This window comes from Octopus sinensis, linkage group LG5 (genome assembly GCF_006345805.1).
Source record: "Octopus sinensis linkage group LG5, ASM634580v1, whole genome shotgun sequence".
Lineage (NCBI taxonomy): Eukaryota > Metazoa > Mollusca > Cephalopoda > Octopoda > Octopodidae > Octopus > Octopus sinensis.
This window is the reverse complement of record NC_043001.1, coordinates 76,860,683-76,882,907: the sequence shown is the minus strand read 5'-3', so window position 1 is coordinate 76,882,907 and position 22,225 is coordinate 76,860,683. Positions and strand designations below refer to the sequence as shown.

The 22,225-nt window shown below is 37.1% G+C and overlaps 1 protein-coding gene across 1 annotated transcript in view; it reads right to left on the bottom strand.

The window, feature by feature from the left end:
- The window catches only part of LOC115211839, a 144,888-nt gene extending 123,281 nt beyond the window's left edge, over window positions 1-21,607 (bottom strand). Inside the window, exon 1 of the mRNA XM_029780556.2 lies at window positions 21,556-21,607. The gene's annotated coding sequence lies outside the window, so the exon portion shown is untranslated. The remainder of the gene's footprint in view (window positions 1-21,555) is intronic.
- Between the last annotated feature and the right edge of the window lie 618 nt (window positions 21,608-22,225).

Below are 22,225 nucleotides of genomic sequence, written 5' to 3'. Positions count from 1 at the left end.
TGTCTCCACAATTTCTGTAATTAAATCTTAAACTAATCTCTTATCCCTCTATCTTTTTTTTCCCCCTTTTTATTAATTTGAACTTTAGTTTAACTCACAATATCATTAAACTACTTGCAATTATTATGCTTAGAAAGACTCCTTACTTAGCTATAAGGGTCTGCATATTTGAGTTTTAGTGTGGTGATTTGTCATATATTCTTCTTTGGCTGTTCAGCAGCTAGAAAGGTTGTAGTGACTATGCTCAAGTTTGTGTTTCCAAGTATTTTATAAACCTGAATCGTTATATTTACAAAGACACATTCAATAAATTAATGGATCAATGTTCAAGGAATATAATGGTTCAGAATCTAAAGGAGGAAATACAAATATATGTAGGGCAGTAAGTGATAATGGTGAATCCTGTACAAATGGATCCAGTAAGTGCACACTATGCATTGCAGGGAACTACAGTATCATGCAAAAAAAATGCTTATTCAATACAAGAAGTGGTATTATCCTAAGGCAGGCATCAAAATCAATTCATGATGAAAAATTGAACAGAGTTACTGACAGGAATAAAATCCTAAGACAAGAGTGGACAGCAGTAAGTAAATAACAACCAACTACACTGAATATCATAGCCAACTACCAAAACTGGTTGAATAGTGGAGACAAACAGAACAAAAGATTAAACAATGAGAATAATACTCAGGCAATGGAATGTAACCATTTAAAATATTTGACTTGAATCACCTGAATGACCCCAGATCATGAAACTCAATGAATGACCAAATCTTTGAGGTGCATGTGTGTACATGTATAGGGGTGCATGTATGACCGGATAAATAGATAGATAAACAGAGAGAGAGACAGATAGATAGATAGATAGGTAGATAGATAGATAGACAGGTAGACTGATTGATAAATGGATAGATGGGTGGGTGTGTCTTATTTCACTCATAAAACTAAGTTATATGGAGCTGAGTCAAACTTATTGAAAATATATGTAGCTCCTATCAAATGTGTTGAGAGCCATTTTCTTCTGTTTGTTCCCTCACTCATGTGCTCATTTATATATATATATATATAAAGGGAAAGTTTACGAAAATAAACAAAAGACGAAAACAGGTGGTGTACAAACAAACAGATGTATTAGTATAGCACTCAGGAATAGAAAAAGTCTTTTACATTTCGAGCCTACGCTCTTCTACAGAAAGGTACACAGAAAAAACAAGGAGAGAAAAAAATGTGTGTAGTAGCTAACGATCTATATATATTCCAAGAAAGTTAGTGGTTGCGAATTCAACCAATTATGGGATAATATCTATCCAATATACTGCTGGTAGAATACTCAATTATTAATACACATGTGCTTTTTACTGCATTGCAATTACATTACCAAGTGTACTAAATGGGTGACGGTAAAGAGTTATTTTACCATTAATTTATAGAGCAATAAGAAAATAGAGGGGATCAATAGGTAGTTCATCAACTTTTAGACATTATATTATGTCAATTTATATATATATATATATATATATATATATATATACATACACACACATATATATGAACACATTCATACGCACAAACACATTCATAATAATATAACTTTCCACACCAGAACTTCCCAAAGTACAGATGTAATGACCGAAGATGCTCCTAAAACTCCTCTCTCTTACTAATAGTATTTGCATCATTCGAATTTAAATTCAACCGAGGCTGACTTTGCCTTTCATCCTTTCAGGGTTGAGAAAATAAGTACTAGTTGAGAACTGGGGGTCGATGTAATCGACTTACACTCTCCTTTGAAATTGCTGGCTTTGTGCCAAAATTTCCATAAACCAATATTCTTTTCTAATCTAGGTACAATGCCCGAAATTTTTGGGGAGGTGGTGGGGGGCAGTCGATTAGATCGCCCCCAATACGCAACTGGTATTTATCGATCCCGAAAGGATGAAAGGCAAAGTTGACCTCGGTGGAATTTGAACTCGGAACATAAGACAGATGAAATACTGCTAAGCATTTTGCCCGGCGTGCTAACGTTTCTTCCAGCTTGCCACCTTTCCTTGAACCAATATTATTTGCATCATTAAGGAATTCTTTCCATTTCCCCAAACCTATTATATACCTTGACAAAATTATATTTGTTGTATGGATTTTGTTTTTTATATTTACACAAAAGATTAGCTTTATTTACTATTCTTACTTCAATATGATTTCTTGAGTTCAGTTTTGTTAGCTTTGAAATTGTCAGCATACCAACAAACGGAATGTTTGTTTAGGCTACAATTATATTCCAGTAAAGTTGCTACAGCAGAATCAATGAACTTTGGACAGAACCCTATAAGACTGGACAACCAAGTAAACAAAACAGAAGGTAAGGAGGGAAAACATGAAAACATAAAAAAAAAAAGAAATGTAGCCCCACCATCACCAACACCACCCAAATAAAAAAAATAAACATGCAGATGTTGTAGAAATAAAAAGCCAAGATTAAAAACAGTCATAGACAAACTATAACCTGTAGGACTTTCTGAACGGCACACCTAATGAAAAATTAACATGAACTTTTTTGTAGCAGTGCATCCCATCTGATAGTGAGCCATGTCTCATGGGGCCCAGTTCTTGAAAAAGGATGCCCCTGCCTGATTTATGGCATGTGATTTAGCTTAAAAAGACACACACCTGCACATACCTGGATCTCCATTGGTTTTGAACAAGAGTCTTCTAATTATTTGACAAACGTTATGTGTAAGCGGCTGAGTATTTTACAGACATATGTAGGTACCCTTAATGTAAGTCCTACACAGAAAGAGTATGACAATGTGAGACAAGGTCATACCTTTCGAATTACATGTACAATCCATCTATCAGGCTTCCACATAGTTTCCATTCTCTTCGTTTGACTCACAAGGTTTAAGTAGAATAGAGGCTGTGGCAAAAGACCTTGACCCAAGATGCAACACAGGGGATTGAACCCAAAAACTTATGTGTGAAGAGAACTTAACCATTCAGCCACACATAACCCCGCAATAGAACTGGCATCTTGTTCAGGGAAGGTGATTTGTACACTCAGCCTCTTAAATGCTGTTGGTGTGTGTATGTATGTGCATATATATATATATATATATACCTAGCTATGAACTGTCAACTCACTCCTGTTTTATTTAAAACAGACACAGTCATCTAGTCTTAGATTTAGTAGTTGATAAATGAGATAAATGAATTAGAAATGAATTACAACCCGATGACCCCACTATGCTCCATGTGATTCTTAGAAGTTGTAGTCTATTCTTAACTACGATAGCGACAACATGAATTTCTTCCATCTTCTTGCTCTGTTAAAACATTTAAGAAAAATTATATTAATATGTCCTACTTGTTAAAATTCCATTTATTTATTTGTGCAGCTGAAGATGGCACTACATTTAAATTGATGTAATGATTGCATTGTTCAATTAAATGGAGCCACTTGAAATGGTTGTACTGCATCACTACTTGATATCTTGACAATTAGTGATAAATAGTGATAATTGGTATATTTTAAGTTCAGGGTAACCCATTACAAGGTTCGCAATCACTGGGGCAGCTTGGGTTCCCATTGCAATTCAACATTTTTGTCAATAGTAGACTGTATCAAACATGAAATAGTTGTTCAGTAGGATGAATTTCAGTGCTGTGATTATGAATTTGTGGTTGATGCATCTTGGGATATCTTCTAGATATTTTTCTAGCCAGAAGGTGATTGCTTCTATGCCATAATCGTGTGGGATATAGGTGTACAGGTTCACCACATCGAATGATACTAACAGGGTTCTTTCATTTATTGTCCTTGGGAGGTGGTTAAGCATGTCTAAGACATCCTTGATGAAGCTTTTCGCATATTTTAGAAACGGTTTGAGTAAGATGTCAAGGAAATTACTCAAATGGTGGGTTTCACAAGCAGGGCCAGCAATGATGGGTCGGGGAAGTTAAAAGTTATAAATATTTTCATTTATTTCGCTCGGTATGTTTTGCGGATGAACGAAAAGTTATCAAACTAATCCAGAAATTGATCAATCCAAAACTATCTGAATTATTTTATGAATTTTTAGTCAGTCTACTTTCCCACTTTCAACCTATATGTGTGTGTGTGTGTGGAGTGAATATCTGCAATGGTTGGACATATTTGATGTCTACTTTCAGCATATGGGCATGATAGCCTTCTGTGCCCTTTAGTATAACTGTACCTTATACAATTCTCTCTCTCACTATATGTATGTATGTGTGTGTATGTATATATGTGTGCGTGTGTGTGTATATATATATATATTTATAGGGAGAATTCACAAAAAAACAAAAGACGAAGACAGGTGGTGTAGACAAACAGATGTATTAGTATAACGCTCGGGAAGTGAAAAAGTCTTTAACATTTCGAGCCTACGCTCTTCCACAGAAAGGAACAAGGAGAGAAAAAAAAGAATGTATAGTGGCTAGCGATCTATCATAGTATGTATGTGTGTGTGTGTGTGTGTGTATGCATGCATGCATGTATGTATGTATGTATAGATATATATTAATTGGGCATGGAAACAATTATACGTGAAATTGAGTTTGATATTTTTCAGAATTGTATTATGTTCTAATAAATTGATGTCTATATGTCAATTTCTCCGTTTTCTTCTTCACACACACACGCATATATAAACATGGAGGAGTTCATGTTAAAACGATGTTGCTGACGATGTGTATATGTATACACACATAATTCTTCGCGAATATATAAGCTCTTTGACATACTCGTATACTGAGCACCCTCACCTTTTTTCTACACACTTAATCCACCCACCCTCCCTCACTCACTCACTCACTCACTCACACACACGCAAATACTTTCCTATATAGGCACACACAGATGTATCATTATGCACATGCATATATTTTCACAGTACGCATGTGCAAGTGTGCCCATATGTGATATAACGAGTACGCATGTGCAAGTGTGCCCATATGTGATATAACGACTTTATTTTCTCTCTGCTTTGTATTTTTACTTGCAATCCATAGTGGAATGTTATCTTTTTAACGCATCAGAACCCATACCCATCTGTCATACACATGCACATCAGAACCCATCTGTCACAGACACATCTTGCCTAATGAAAAAAATAAAAAGAATAATAAATAAAGCTTAAAAATCTCAAGAGAGTAATTTTTACGAGATACTACTTATATTGTGCACGCGCGTATTATATATATATATATATATATATATATATATATATAATATATATATATATATATATATATAGAGAGAGAGAGAGGAGAGAGAGAGAGAGAAGAGAGAGAGAGAGAGATAGATAGATAGACAGACAGACAGATAGATAGATATGAAAGGTGTTGAGAGAGAGAGAAAAGTTGCAAAGAGATGTACATACTCAAGCTTTCACACATTCACTCACACCGCTTGTCACTGTTCCTCTATGTACACATACAAACATATAAACCTAACCTTGAAACCAGATCTGGTTCCGTGAAAGGCGATCCTCGAAAAAGAAAAAAAAATGAAAATGAGCAGAAAATCGACAGTGACGATGAAAACAAATAATAATAATAATAATAATAATAAATTAGCATCACAGCAGGAGCTTTTTTGCCTCGTTAACAGTCTTGCTAAGAACAACGCGGTTTCTAAGGAAGGTGTTAGAAAGGACCTTTGGCTATTTGATATGGTTCGCTCTTCTGGTATAGTAACAGAGCCAAAGCATCAATAATAATAATCCTTTCTACTATAGACACGAGGCACGAAATTTTGTGGGAGGAGACTTTTCGATTACATCGATCCCAGTAATTTCACTGACACATGATTTATCGATTTCCGAGAGGATGAAAGGCAAAGTCGACCTCGGCGGAATTTGAACTCAGGACATAAGGACGGACGAAATGCTGCTAAGCGTTTCGCCCGACGTGCTCGTCGCCCAGTGATAACAATATGAAGAACAATAATAGACAGCACGAAAAGAGGTGTTGGTTAAAAACCTTTTTTAAATGTCAGTCTTACGTTTGACCAGTCAAACACTATACTTGCTCGCTCTCTCTCTCTCTCTGCGCTCGCGCGAGTGTGATTTAGACATAGTAAAACAACTGGCTATGAAAGATGTCGTTGCCTTTTGTCATTCGAAACCATCGTCACTCGAATCTCTCCACCACCGACAACATCAACCCCATAACTAACTATAAAAGGTACGATAAAGTATCTCGTTACACTGCATTATAGATACATCTTGATGGAAATAATACCCCTGTGTGATAAGGTGGAATATATGTCTATATATAAATATGTATGTATGTATGTATGTACGTAGGTACGTAGGCAAGAGTCTTCTCGCCCAAGCAGTAGCTGGTTTTAATCTTTTCTCTGATTAATACATCAATGAAATACAAAGAAACGGGGGTAAAAAAAGGATAAAAAAAAAAGAAGTGAAAGAAGAAAAAAGAGAAATAAGGAACAAAAAGAGGAGAGTTAAAGCAGCAGAAGATAGAGAAGAGGGACAATGGGTCACACATCCCAGAACAAATTATGTGCTCGGCTGAAGCCCACGGTAATGACTGAGGTGGCGTTGCCGCAGAGAATGGCCAGTGACACTCGCTGCAGAAGTCACTCCCCTTACGGGACCCATTTCTCTGATGGGCTACCGTTAACCCGATTTTGCGGAGGAAATCGGTAGTCCGGGCTCCGAGAACATCTGATGTCTCGCCGGCAAGCGGCGCAAATCGATAGAGGCCGGCCTCTGTATTTATAGATTTTTCTCTCTGACGCGTTGCGGGCTGAGACACCCCGGGTTTGCAGCCGACGCAGCAAGGTTGCAGCCGGAAAACGAGTCACTGCACGTCGCGTTTCAAACTAGGGATCAGCCTCCTTCGCATGGAAAGAAGGTTATTTCGTTGGGGCACTTACCGTCCCCGCGATCGAGACCTACATACTCCAGCTGAGATGGGAAGCCAATCGTGTCGTGGCCTCTTCTAATTATGCCCTTCATAGCAGCGTGCCGGGAAAACGGAACCCGCGCTATGGCTGCAAGATAATGAATGCATACCGAATCCACCTACTACCGCTACACAACGACTCTTCGTTTATGTCAGTGGTCCTGAACCATTTTTTTTTACGAACAGACCCCTTTGATTACTGTTTTATTCTGGTGGTCCTTCATAACTATTCCTTGTTCAAAACCCAATTTAGTAGATAATTCTTTCAAAATTCTTATTTTGTTTATCACACATTCACCTGTATAGGTTGAACTATATAAAACATCAGAGAAAGAAACTTAGCTGTTTCTTGCGATAAATAAACAAATACATCTGAGGCAAATTTTTTTTCATGAACCTACAAAGTATTATTGTAGTCCCAATTTACTATTTTGCTTGTGCGGACCCCTAAAAATCTTATATGGGACCCTCAGGAGCCATATAGACCCTGGTTGAGAACCACTGGTTTATGTAAATAGATAATCATTGGTATGAAAGCGGGTAGTGTTTCATAGGTCTACCAAGGTGGAGAGAAGAAACTAATGAGAGCGTTTAGTACTTCGCCGGTACAGGGTGAAAAATTGAAATAAATATAGAAATTAAATAAAATCAACAAAATACCAGTTTGTGTGAATTTCGTTACATTTCTTCCAACTGCTTGAAATATTTCCACAAGCATTGGAGTGTGGTACCACCCGGGGCGGCCCTTCAGTTTGCTTCCCCCGGGCCCCCACGAAAAACATTGCCGACCGGGGAGAACAGCCCCCCCCGCCTCACATCCCCCTCTAGCTACGTTAGAGAGTATTTCAAACTTTCACCTGATCGTTTTCAAATTTTCTACACTGGTGTAGTTTCGCATACTGACAACGAAAATCGCAGTAATTTTTGTCTAGAAATTTATTAATAATAAAGAAGTTACAAACATTTAAAGATATATAATTTTAGCCTGTGATAAATCTCTACTAACATGACGACTCCACTTTATAAATGTATACCCATGTGTAAAGAAAAAAAAAAAAAAAGAAAAGAAAACATTACGGAGCCACGAATGCTTTTTTCTTTTTCTTTTTTATTTAAGGATTGAATGAGAAATCTTTTTAAAAAGGATCTTATCATCATCATTTGGTCGAGGCTGCTCGAACTTTTTTTTAACTCACGCACGCCATCCAACTCAGTCCAGCATTAGTTGAGGAACTAGTTTTGAAATGAAATGAAATGAAATGAAACACAAACTTCAAATGAAAAAAAAAAAAATTAATGAAAGGAATCGGAGTGAGAAACACGTGGGTAAACAACGATAAACTGTTGTTGCTATGACAACAACGCCCGCTATGTGAGCAGCAATAAAGGCTCTCCCCTTCCCATTCACTAAGACTATATAATTTTAAATGCTTATAACTTCTTTAATTATTGATTTCTAGGAAATGGAAATATGAACGTGATTTTCTTCATCAGCATGCAAAACTACATTCAAATTACACTTCTTGAAAATATTCAGATTTGAAATATTTCAAGTGGTTGGAAGAAATTCGGGTTTTATAATCGATAACTAAGTTAATTTGAAGTGCAGTAAATTCATCGCAGTTAATTACATCGCGGCAGACACACCGCTTGTAATTTCATTGACTCTTAATTTTATTGAAAGATAATTGCGTCATCACGAGCGAACGTATCGGCAGTAAATTCATCAGGCCTATTATCTGCCAAGTAAATACATCGTTAAACAGTGTCCTAAGTTTACATCCGCGGAATAGTTACGTCACCAGCATCACCATTGTTTTACTGTTCATTTTTTCACGCTTTGCATATGAGACAAACAGAATTTGTGGATGCAGATTTTCTATGGCCGGATGCTCTTCTTGTCAAGCGGACTTCACCTGTTTCCAAGCAAGGTAATATTTCCCAGTGGAAATATATTTTTCATGGAAGATTGATTTACAACCGTTACCTGATTTCAAGACATGTGTACACACACACACACACATGATGAGCTTCTCTTAGCTTTCATCTATAAGACCACTCAGAAGGTTTTGGTCATCACAGGACTATAATAGAAGCAACTTTCCGAGGTGCAGTGCGGTGCTGTGAAACTGATCCCAAGACCACACGGTTAGGAAGCAAGCTTCTGGATCTTTACCTTTTGACCGACAGATTTTTTTAATAATTTTTTTGTAACTAAACACTTTCAAACTTCGGACACTGGTCGAATGGGTCATATAAACCATCTTTTACTCTTAGCGTTTTTGAGAAAAGCTTATATTTAGGAAGTCATTTCACGTTAAAGTTGTAGTATTTCGGTAATTTCAACCAATCAATGACATGTATTCAGCCGAATAAAATTACTGCCGTTGTTTGTCAACAACAACTATCGGCTGTGTATTTTTCGTTTGTCACTGTTATTTATGACATCGTTCGTGCGTTTGTACTGGTTTTAGCTTTAAGGTTTTAGGGTTAGGGTTTTAGAGTTAGGGTTTTAGGGTTAGGGTGTTAGGGTTGTTATAAATAACAGTGACAAACGAAATATACACCGCCGGATGTTGTTGTTGACAAACAACAGCAGTAATTTTATTCAGCTGAATACACGTCATTGATTGGTTGAAATTACCGAAATACTTTAACGTGAAATAACTTCCTAAATATAAGCTTTTCTCAAAAACGCTAAGAGTAAAAGATGTTATATATGACCCATTCTACCAGTGTCCGAAGTTTGAAAGTGTTTAATTACAAAAAATTAAGGTAAAGATCCAAGCTTCTTAGTGAATGTGCAGCTGTCTGTACATTATTAAAAATTTTTTGTCTACAGAATAAATATATGGCTAAACTTTATTTGAAGTGTTATATTTTTAAACGCTAAGAAATTGTTTTACGTTGCATTTCATTAATAATGGAAAGGAAATTCAAAGACAAACATTTCATCCTATAACCTGGAAATTATTAGAGATCTTGAAAAAGGAACAATGAACTAATGCAATAATAATTGACCAGAATGTCGCCATTGTAGAAATTTCACACTTCTTTCTGCACAAGAAATAGTACAGAGAGAGTTCAATGCCATGAAAATGAATATCAAAATCGTAAAATATTGAATCGTTTAAAGGTTTTCTTCACAATTTATCATTTTAGAATGTTTCTTTCTGAACGTCCGAACAGCTGCAGCCATTTTCCGTTCAAGGATATATATTTATTTTTAAATCATTCATTATCCAGTAGCCATTATTTATAAGCTGCATTCACCCTAAAAAAATATTTACAAAAAAATTCTATCTTTTCACAGTATCATTTTGCAATTGTAGTTTTAAACGAAGCTGATTTGTTTCTTTGTACTCTCAAATATATATTGAGTAATTTGGGGTTTTTTTCACTTAATAATTTTATATATCGTTTTCAGCTGTAGAACTCAAAGTACCATTTTGGATGGAGAAAGTCGAAGGCTGTCCGTGGGACTCAAGCCCACATCTTTTGTTGAAATTGCAGATGTTTTACCATTATACCAAAGCAACCCTTTGTATTTTTTATGATGTAAACATAGGCGCAGGAGTGGCTGTGTGGTAAGTAGTTTGCTAACCAACCACATGGTTCCGAGTTCAGTCCCACTGCGTGGCATCTTGAGCAAGTGTCTTCTACTATAGCCCCGGGCCGACCAATGCCTTGTGAGTGGATTTGGTAGACGGAAACTGAAAGAAGCCCGTCGTATATATGTATATATATATGCGTGTGTGTGTTTGTGTGTCTGTGTTTATCCCCCTAGCATTGCTTGACAACCGATGCTGGTGTGTTTATGTCCCCGTTCGGCAAAAGAGACCGGTAGAATAAATACTGGGCTTACAAAAAGAATAAGTCCCGGGGTCGAGTTGCTCGATTAAAGGCGGTGCTCCAGCATGGCCGCAGTCAAATGACAAACAAGTAAAAGAGTAAAGAGTATATAATTCTTGCTGGGTTCCGTTCCACTATGCGACACTTTAGGCATATGTCTTCTACTATACCCTGAACTGATCGATGTCTTGTGACTGGGTTTCAAAAACGGAAACTGAAAGAAGCCCGTCGCATATACGTATGTATATGTGTGGTGAATGTGCATCTTTGTGTTGTTGTTTGTTCCCCACCACCGCCTGACAACCAGTGTAAGTTTGTTTACGTCCCCATAACTTATCGGTTCGGAAAAAGAAGCCTACAAAATAAGTACCAGGTTTTAAAAGAAATAAGTACTGAGGTCGATTTGTTAGACTAAATCCTTCAAGGCGGTGCTCCAACTTGGCCGCAGTCCAATGAATGCAACAAGTAAAAGATAAAAGATATGAAAAAATAGCATTCACAGAAAGGAAGGTGGTGGGGAACTAAAAGAAACTTTGTGCCCCTGTTCCCACTAATAGATTTTCTGCCAAGGAGCGGAGAGGGTGTCCTAGGAGCAGGTAACAACTCGATGGCTTGTGGGACTCCCAACTCCAATTTAACCACGAATCTTTAATCAAGTCTGTCACTATCTTTGTGATCATTACTATCACCATGACAATCACAGTTCACCCTAGCGCCTACTGGCTGGGGAACAAAATTTGCGTAGTGGGTGGAAACTCAGGTCAAAAACTTTTTACATACAAAAGTCTTGTTTTTTTTAAATTTATCTTTGTTCTTTATTCTTTGAGAAGAAACCTAACTTCAAGCTACTTTTTGCAAATCACTTTTTACTTATTGTTTTCTAAACCTGAGAAAAGTAAGTAGAGGGTGCAAATTTTGATTTTTGTACCCCTCAAAACTTTTAGATCTGCTTGCACTCCTTGTTCTCAAACCCATGCTAGCGCCAGGACGAGGGTACATCAGACAATGAAATATCTCTGATATACACAAAGATGGGATGCGACGGTGGTCATACGTGGAATGTCCTTGATTGCAAAGTCTACTCTATAATAGCTGTTCTGGTTGATACTCAACAACTCAGTACCCGCCACCCCAATCACCGTCACTGCCATTATTACAACGAAAACGACCATCATCACTACCATCGCTCTCAAGCCTACATATATCGTAGTCATGGGTAAGCTGAGGTCCGCGGGACTTTTTCAATAGCACTGACACGCTTAAGGAAAAACTGTCTTGAATATTTTTTGTAGTGCGACCCGCCTGACGATGAGTCATGTCTCATGTTGCCCGTTTCTCGGAAAAGTTTGCCCATGTTTGATATATCGTATAGAGCAGTGTTTCTCATAAGAAATGGCATAACCATCCTTTTTGGGGTCGGTGGGAGGTCCTGTGGGAATAGAAAAGTGGTTGGCCAAATTGCCATGTTTAAACTTGTTAAACTCGTCCAGTACAAACAATGGCAAAGAAAGAATAATTATAAGGGTGTAGACTCCATTTTGTGTTTATAGAAATAAGAAAGTGGGTGTAGGGAGGTGTAAAGTATTTCACAAATATTTTTTGTGCGTTGTTGTTGGTGGTGGCATTTGTCAGAGTGAGAACCACTGTTGATAGACAAAGTAAAACAATAAGATTCAAGCAGAGAGTGGAGAGATATGTAATTAACTCTCATTGTCATTCGAACCCAACCTCCCCCATCGCCAACATCATTGCACTGAATAAGGTAGGATGAGATATCCTGTTACATTGTACACATATCTTGATAGAAATAATACCCCTGGGGGTGGGGACAGAATATGTGTCCATATATGTTGATGTCAGGACAGATGCTGTCAGCTGTGTTGATAAAAGGGATGTCAAGGCTGTGCGTAAGCGAGACAGTAGTAGTGATGACGGGTATTTGGGTGTTGGGTAGTTTGGGTGTTGCTGGTAGTGGTGCAAATATGGTTTCAGTAATAGTAGAAGTGGCGATGGTGGTAGTAGTCTTCGTAATGCTGGTAGTGGTACTATATTATGGCCTTAGTAATGATAGTGATGGTGGTAACGACAATACTATGTGATGAATATGGTGGCGCTGGTAGTGGTGGAGTATTTTATTAGCCCTTGGTCAGCCACAATCGGGCAGATTTACAATCAAAGGTATTCCAGCCATGCCCATATTATTTTTTCAAGAATTACACCATATTAGCCAATGTGACTATTTTCTTCATTGAAAATGACTGGGAATGTGATTTAAGGGAGATTTGGTTGCTATTTCATGTAGGCCGAGCAACAATTCCTTTGATTGTTCTGTGGTAGTGGTAGTGATAATATTTAATAAATGCTTCTGGTCAAAGAATAATGATCAGCAACAATGACTACTGCACGTCTTCCCAAACTGGTGAAGTAAATGTTGTTTGAGGATGGACCTTTGTGATTCGATTTTTATTTAATGAAATGGTACGATTGGATGCAGCTGTTTAGATGCTGGTGATTTGGGATGGTTGAATGGACACAGAACATGTTTTAGCACCAGTACCTTATGGCACTAGGTGGAGGTGAGTGGTTAAGGTGTTGGACTCACGATTGTAAGATTGTGGTTTCAGTTTATGGACTGGGCGACGTGTTGTGTTTTTGAGCAAAAGACTTCATTTTATGTTACTCCAGTCCACTCAGCTGGCAAAAATGAGTAAACTTGCAACGGACCGGCGTCCCATTCAGGTGGGAAATTCATACACCATGGAAACAGGTCCTATGAGTTTATATGATTTGGGAAGGAACTTTACGGGACTGGAAGCAAATATACACATACATATGGACATGCAGAAATATAGAAATACAGGCATGAGTGAGAAAAAGAAAGACAGTGACAAACAGACAGGAAGAGACAGGCTTTACAGTTTATAAATTGCACATCATCATTATTTAAGGTCCATTGTCCATGCTGGCTTGGGTCAATTGACAAAAACATTTTCTCACTCATCATACACATAAATAGAAAAATATACTCATATACACAGAGAGAGATGGTGGGGGAAGAACAAAAGAAACATTAAAAAGTCTGATGTCAAGTAAGTCAACATCGAATTAATGATAGATGGTGTTAAAATAGCTTTACCAAGACATCCTATACCCCAAAAGTAGGCAGGGGGGAATTTCAATAATGTCACGAATCTGAGTAAGAAGGATTGGTGTCCATTGAAATTTATATTATTTTAATAGATTTACTCTGTAGCAAAGTTACATTCCGGCCAGCAGTGAAGACAAACCTATAACATATACTCGTTTACTTGTTTCAGTCAATTGACTGTGGCCATGCTGGAGCATCGCCTTTAGTCGAACGAATCGACCCCAGGACTTATTCTTTGTAAGCCTAGTACTTATTCTATCAGTTTCTTTTGCCGAACCGCTAAGTTACAGGGATGTAAACACACCAGCATCAGTTGTCAAGCGATGTTGGAGGGACAAACACAGACACACAAACATATACACACACATACATATATATATATATATATATATATATATATATATATATACGACGGGCTTCTTTCAGTTTCCGTCTACCAAATGCACTCACAAGGCTTTAGTCGGTCTGAGGCTATAGTAGAAGATACTTGCCCAAGGTGCCACGCAGTGGGATTGAACCCAGAACCATGTGGTTCGTAAGCAAGCTACTTACCACACAGCCACTTCTACGCCTATAACTAGTAATTAAATAGATTAATAACAGATTAGTACAGTTACAGTGTAAACTAGTGATAGCAAACCTATTATGAATCACAGGTAATAGATTAATAATTGGTTAGTACAATCTAGTCCAGCAGTAAAGACAAACCCAGCATGTCAGCTATAGCATGTTTCCAGATACCATGCGATGGATTTGAAAGAAGAAGAAAGAAAAAAAGACTGCCTCTGATATTGGCTTCAAATTTTGGCACAAGACCAGTAAATACTAGAGGGGGCTAACTCAATTTCATTAACCCCAGTACTGAAATGACATAAGGCAGAGTCAACCTTGGTGGAGTTTGAAATCAGAACATAAAGATGAACAAAATGCTGCTAATCGTTTTGCCCAGCATGCCAATGATTTTGCCAGCCTGTTGCCTAAATCTGCCTCTAATATTATGATATAAAAAAGGCAGTAAGCTGACAAAATCATTAGTACACCATCTTTATGTTTTGAGTTCAAATTCTGTAGGGACCAACTTTGTCTTTCATCCTTTCAAGGTTGATAAAATAAGTACCAGTAAAGCACTGGGCTCCATTTAATTGACTTTTCCCTATCTCCTTTTGGCCTTGTGCCAAAATTTAAGGTGGCATGCTGGCAGAATCATTAGCACACCAGGCAAAATGATTAGTGGTATTTGGTCTGTCTTTACATTCTGAGTTCAAGTTCCACCAAGGTCAACTTTGTCTTTCATCCTTTTGAGGTCTGTAAAATAAGTACCAGCTGAGCACTAGGGTCATCATAATCGACTTGCTCCCCCACCAAAATTGCTAGCCTTGTGCCAAAACTTGAAACCAATATTATGGTATAAAAAGCTAAGTAGATTTGAGAAAGAATTTTGTTTAAAAGATTAGTGTTTAAACACATCAGTGTTTAAAAAGATGTAATTTTTAATCATGTCTAATGAAACAGCTTTTTATATTAGAACCCATAAATTAAAGGTCACTTATAAATTAATGAATTAGCAACTCATTGTTGGCCATTTGTGCAGGCTTAGTTATACAAGTGCTTCATTTTAGCTTTTTTATAGCTATTTATGGCATCGACTGCTTGAAGAAAAAAAAAATCTCAAAAAGGCAGTGTTACTGTTGATTTGATAAAATTAATAGTGTTCTTTGTATGCTGCGTAAGAAGTTAGTTGGGAGTGGAATTTGGAATGTAAAATGGCATTTGACTCAAAGCACCAGCTGCCTCTTGAAAATTATATGATCATTAGAGCTACAGTGGAAACATTCCAAATCAGAGAATTCCTTTAACCCCTTTTGACAGTAACAATCTGAGGCTACTTCTGATTCTGTTCTTGGAAATTTAAAGTGATCTAAATTAAAAACCTTTGAAAAATACATGTTCATTTACGTTCCAAACACCAGCTTTAATAATGACAAAGTCGTTTTCATAAAATTTTTTATTATTTTCAAAATTAATTGAAACAGAGGCAATGTATTTTCGCAGAAATTTGGTAATGAAAGAGTTAGATTATTTGGCAGGATCTTTGCATTTAGAAGCAGCAAGTTTTAATATTATTGATTACAAAAGAATCACCCACTAATGCTTTCATTAAATACACCCTATATTTTTCATTTCCCATAATAAACTCGCAATAGTAAAGTGTGAGAATGAGCTAGCAATAAGCAGAAATACTGTTAAAGACAGAGTTACACAAATGAATGTTAATATTAAAAAAAAAAATCAATTTTAAGAATGTAAATACTTGTGCCTATTTTCAACTGATATTGATGGAATCATTGATGTTACCACCATTGGTTTAATTAGCTATTATTGCAGGAAATTTTCACAGAAATTCTATCCACTGAAAGTTGATTAATCATTTTCATATAAACCAATCTGCAGCCACCCTTTGGCCTATGATTCAAATTTCATGTTTAACCCTTTAGCAATTAAACCATCCATATCTGGCCAAAATATTCCACCTGTTTAATGTTCAAACCAGCCAGGTCAAGCCTCTTATACCTATCCTACAATATCAATCTAAAAATAAACAATAGGCACAGGAGTGGCAGTGTGGTAAGTGGCTTAAGAACCACATGGTTTCGGGTTCAGTCCCACTGTGTGGTACCTTGGGCAAGTGTCTTCTACTATAGCCTCGGGTCGACCAAAGCCTTGTGAGTGGATTTGGTAGACGGAAACTGAAAGAAGCCCATTGTATATATGTATATATATATGTATGTGTGGTTTTGTCCCCCCCCCAACATCGCTTGACAACCGATGCTGGTGTGTTTATGTCCTTATAACTTAACAGTTCGGCAAAAAGGAGACCGATAGAATAAGTCCTGGAGTCAATTTGCTCGACTAAAGGCAGTGCTCCAGCATGGCCACAGTCAATTGACTGAAACAAGTAAAAGAGTAATCACATTATCTCAATCTTCAAGCAACAAAATAACGCATAATTCATTCAAAGCATTACATTTGACAGAGTGAACTGAATGTTAAGGGATTAAAGTGATCCCTTATTAAAAACTTCTATCAAAATTTCACGTTAATCTATATTCCAAACAGCAGCTGAATAATAATGAAGTCATTTTGCCAAGTTCTTCATTGTTTTCAAAATTTACTGAAACAAAATCAGTGCATTTGAACGAAAATGTGATGGAAAAAAAGAAAAAGGCTAAAATTGGAAGATTTGTTTCAAAACACAGCAAAGAAAAAAAATGCTTATTCTTTTACTTGTTTCAGTCATTTGACTGTGGCCAAGCCGGGGCACCACCTTAAAGGGTTATAATCGAAGAAATCAGCTTGAGGACTTATTCTTTATAAACTTAGTACTTAGTCTCTTTTGCCAAACCGCTATGTTATAGGGACATAAATGCACCAGCATTGATTGACAAACAATGGGGCGGGGGACAAACACAGACACATAAATTCATATATATATATATATGAAGACCCGGCAAGCCAAATGAGACCATAACCTCGTGGCCTATGCTAAGGGCATAACCAGCCCACTTATGCGTACCTTTTCCTTCTTTGGTCACTAAACTCTGCTTGCGAAAACCTGTTGAGGCAAGTGAAATCGAAATCAAATTCGATGACTGACATCCGTGCTAGCGGGGTGCAACGAGCACCATACAAGTGTGATCGTTGACAGAGCGGCTAACCGGCTTCCATGCCAGTGACACATAAAAGGCACCATTCAAGTGTTATCGTTACCAGCATCGCCTTACTGGCACTTGTGCCCCGTGCTAGTAGGGTGCTAAGAGCACCATCCGAGCGTGATCATTGCCAGAGCAGCTAACTGGCTTCCGTGCCGGTGGCACATAAAAGGCACCACTCGAGTGTGATCGCTACCAGCGTCACCTTACTAGCACTTGTGCTGATGGCACGTGTAGAAACATTCGAGCAAGGTTGTTGCTAGTATTGCCTGACTAGCCCCCATGCCAGTGGCACATAAAAGCACCCACTATACTCTTGGAGTGGTTGGCTTTAGAAAGGGCATCCAGCTGTAGAAACTCTGCCAGATCAAGATTGGAGCCTGGTGCAGCCATCTGGTTCGCCAGCCTTCAGTCAATTTGTCCAACCCATGTTAGCATGGAAAGCGGACGTTAAACGATGATGATGATACACACACACACACACAGGCGTCTATTGTCTTCTATCTACCAAATCCACTCACAAGACTTTGGTCAGCCTAAGGCTATGATAGAAGATACTTGCCCAAAGTGCCACACAGTGGGGCTGAGCTGGAACCATGTGGTTGGGAAGCAAACTTCTTACCACACAGCCACGCCAATGTGACTGAGTTGTCAAAATATTTTGTGTAAAAGAAAGAACTATCAAAATTGGTTATGACGGATGCTGCCTCTAATATGGTAAGCAGTAATGTTGTTCTTGCAAAACAATTAACAGAAACTTCTGTTCGTTTGCACTGAATTTATATACCAGGAAATTCTGTCTGCAATTACAAATTTTTTTGTTTGTTTTTTTTTAAGGTTTTGATTATGTGATCTTTTACTTGTTTCAATCATTTGACTGGGGTCATAATTGGCCCCCACCTTGAAGAGTTTAGTTGTATGAATTGACCTGAGTACTTATTTTTTTAGGCCTGATACTTACTATATTGCTCTCTTTTGCCAAACTGCTAGATTATGGGGATGTAAACAAACCAATAACAGTCGTCAAATGGTGTGGAGACAAACAAAAACACACACACATGCACGTATATTCTTTTATTCTTTTACTTGTTTCAGTCATTAGATTGCGGTCATGCTGGGGTACTGCCTTGAAGGATTTTAGTTGAACAAATCAACCCCAGGACTTTTTTTTAAGCCTAGTACTTATTCTATTGGTCTCTTTTGCCAAACCGCTAAGTTACAGGATTGTAAATACACCAACACCAGTTGCCAAGCAGTGATGAGGGAACAAACAAAGGCACAAAGACACACACATAGTTATATACATATAAATAAATATGACGGGCTTCTTTCAGTTTCCATCTACCAAATCCACTCACAAGGCTTTAGTCAGCCTGAGGCTATAGTAGAAAACATTTGCCCAAGTTGTCACACAGTGTGAATGAACCTGGAAACAGGTGGTTGGGAAGCAAGCTTCTAACCACACAGCCATGCCTGTACCTTCACACACACATATGCACATATAACAGGCTTCCCCATAGATTCCTTCTACCAAATTCACTCACAAAGCATTGGCTGGCCTGAGGCTATAGTAGGAGACATATGACCAAATTGCCATGCAGTAGGACTGAACCTGAAACCATATGGTTGCAAAATGAGCTTCTTACCCACACAGCCTTTATGATGAGAGTTTTAACTAAGCGATAGCTGCTGCGAAAAGTTAATTTGTTTTTTAAGAGGAATCAGTTTACAATGGATGGCCATCATCATCATGTTCACTTTCCAATGCCTACATGAGTTGGACAGAATTTCTTGAGGCAGATCTGACCAGATATCTTTCCTGTTGCCTTGCCAGCCTTCACCTGTCTCCAAGATAATATTTCTCCATGTTAAGGCAAGCGCACAGAATCATTAGTATGTTGGGCAAAATGCTTAGTAGTATTGGTTTAGGAATAAACTTATTTTCCACAAATTTTTTCATATTATATTATATTTAAACTTAATGTTAAACTGAAAGTTTCTCTTTTTCTTTTACTTGAAATTTTAAAATCTTTTGACATTGACATGTGGTTTAATCAACAGATTTGACAGTAAACTTGGCATGTTTCAACATGGTTTAGAAAGTGAAAGCTTCACATTCCTCCCACAAGTGAAGAAAATATTTGAAGAAACCTACAGGTAATAATTTTGAACAACACACAAAGCAATTCATGGAAGTTCTAAGTGCTGTGACTGAACAGTTTTCTCTGAGATTTCTACAATTCACAGATGTAGAGAAAGCAATATAATTCATAAAGATATTTTTACCAAAGGACAGTTCAGGAATTTGAAATTCAAAATGTCTTTGAATGATTAGATTAAAGAGATTTAGAAAAGTAGGGAGGGGACTTCCTTTTTGGACCAACCCTTTCGTTATCTAATTCCAATTGAAATACACTGACTTTGTTGCAATTAATTTTGAAATTAATGAAGAATTTAGCACTTAGTAAAATAACTTTGTCATCATTTAGTGCTTGCAATAAATGAACATAAATGGAAATTCTTATGGAAGGTTTTAATTTAGACTACTTTAACTCTATTGTTAGTGCATGCCTGTTAAAATGCAATGACTCTGTTTTAATTAATTTTGAAATTAACAAAGAATTTAGCAAGACAATTTTGTGAGTAAAATTAATGAAGAATTCGGTGGAAAAATTTTGTCCTTCTTAAGCTGGTATTTAGAACATGAAGTTTTAATGGAAAGTTTTTAGTTTAACTAGCAAAGTATCTCTCTTTTACTTGTTTTAGTCATTTGACTGCAGCCATGCTGGAGCATCGCCTTTAGTCGAGTAAATCTACTCCAGGACTTATTCTTTGGAAATTTCCTTACACACACATGCACACACACACATACTCGCTCACTCTCCATCTCTTTCTCTCTCTCTCACACACACTCATTTCTCTTAGATGATAATATATTGACAATATGTAAATAGGGAAAAAAAGCAGCAAGCTGGCAAAATCGTTAGCACATCAGGCAAAATGTTTAGCAGCATTTCATCCATCTTTGTTCTGAGTTCAAATTACTGTTCATCCTTTAGGGGTGGGGGTGATAAAATAAGTACCAGTTGAATACTGGAGTTAATGTAATTGATGTACCCCCTCCTCCAGACTTGTTAGCTTTGTACTGAAATTTGAAATGCATGCATGCATGCATACATACATACATAGGCGGAAGTAAGAAAAATCAACGAAAATGCACATTGTAAATAAAAAAAGAAAAGGCTTTTTATGAAAGGTAACGACAGGTATATACATTTAGATGAACTGAGGTAGTAATAAAAGTAATAAGAGTCATAAAAGTCAATTGCATACAAAAACTCGGCATTCTTTCGATATAACTCGACAAAATCAAAATATTTCACTTTGGGTATTTCCGTGGAAATATAGATATAATGAAATTATGCCAGCAATATCTCATTTTCAACTTGAAAAAAGGCCTTGCATAGTTGTTCTAACCTGTTTCATGTGTGTATTTAAAATCCACAAATTTCCAAGCAGAAAACAGAATCGAACTGTCATTTTACTTCCACGGAAATACCCGAAGAGAAATGTTTTGATTTTGTCAAGTTATGTCGAAAGAATGCCAAAAACTCAATAAAAATTTGTTATATATTAAATTATTTACTTTAACAAAGAACTGTCTCTACAAATTCAACCTCTGGGCAACACTAAGTACCAAGGTTAGCCCGCAGATATGTATATACACCCATGCATAGACACAATCAAACAGGTAAATAGAGAGAGACAGATAGAAAGATAAATAAAAGACAGATAGATATACAGATAGGCACAGACAGACATTCACATACACACACAGAGAGTGAGTGAGAAAGAGTAAAAGAGAGAAAGAAGAGTGTTTATATATATATTTACCTGAACAACCTTGCTATATCAGTGTTTTTAATGTATCCAATCTGTTCGTTTTGATCCTGGAAAAGGAAATGAAAACAAAATATTAAACACTGTATACACCACACCTTTGTCGTATTCATACTTTCACTTCTGCCAGAAAAAAATATTTAAGCACCAAATATCAAAGTGTCGCCGTATTTTATACATTATGTTCATTTGATTGTTTATTCAATAAATCTATTTTTTCTAATAAAAAAAATATTTTCATTTTCTACAGTTTTTCATTTCATACTAGTTGTTTATTAACTATTATGTAACTTGTTAATAAATAGAAATAATAATAAAGATGTCTAAACAGCCACACTTCATACCTATTTCTTTACTACCCACAAGGGGCTAAACACAGAGAGAACAAACAAGGACAGACACACGGATTAAGTCGATTATATCGACCCCAGTGGGTAACTGGTACTTAATTTATCGACCTCGAAAGGATGAACGGCAAAGTCGACCTTGGCGGAATTTGAACTCAGAACGTAGCAGCAGACGAAATACTGCTAAGCATTTCGCCTGGCATGCTAACGTTTCTGCCAGCTCGCCGCCTTTTTTAAAAGTTAACCCTCGGTAGGATTTGAACTCAGAATGTAAAGAAACTGAACAAATGTCGGAAAGTGTTTTTATCTAACGATTC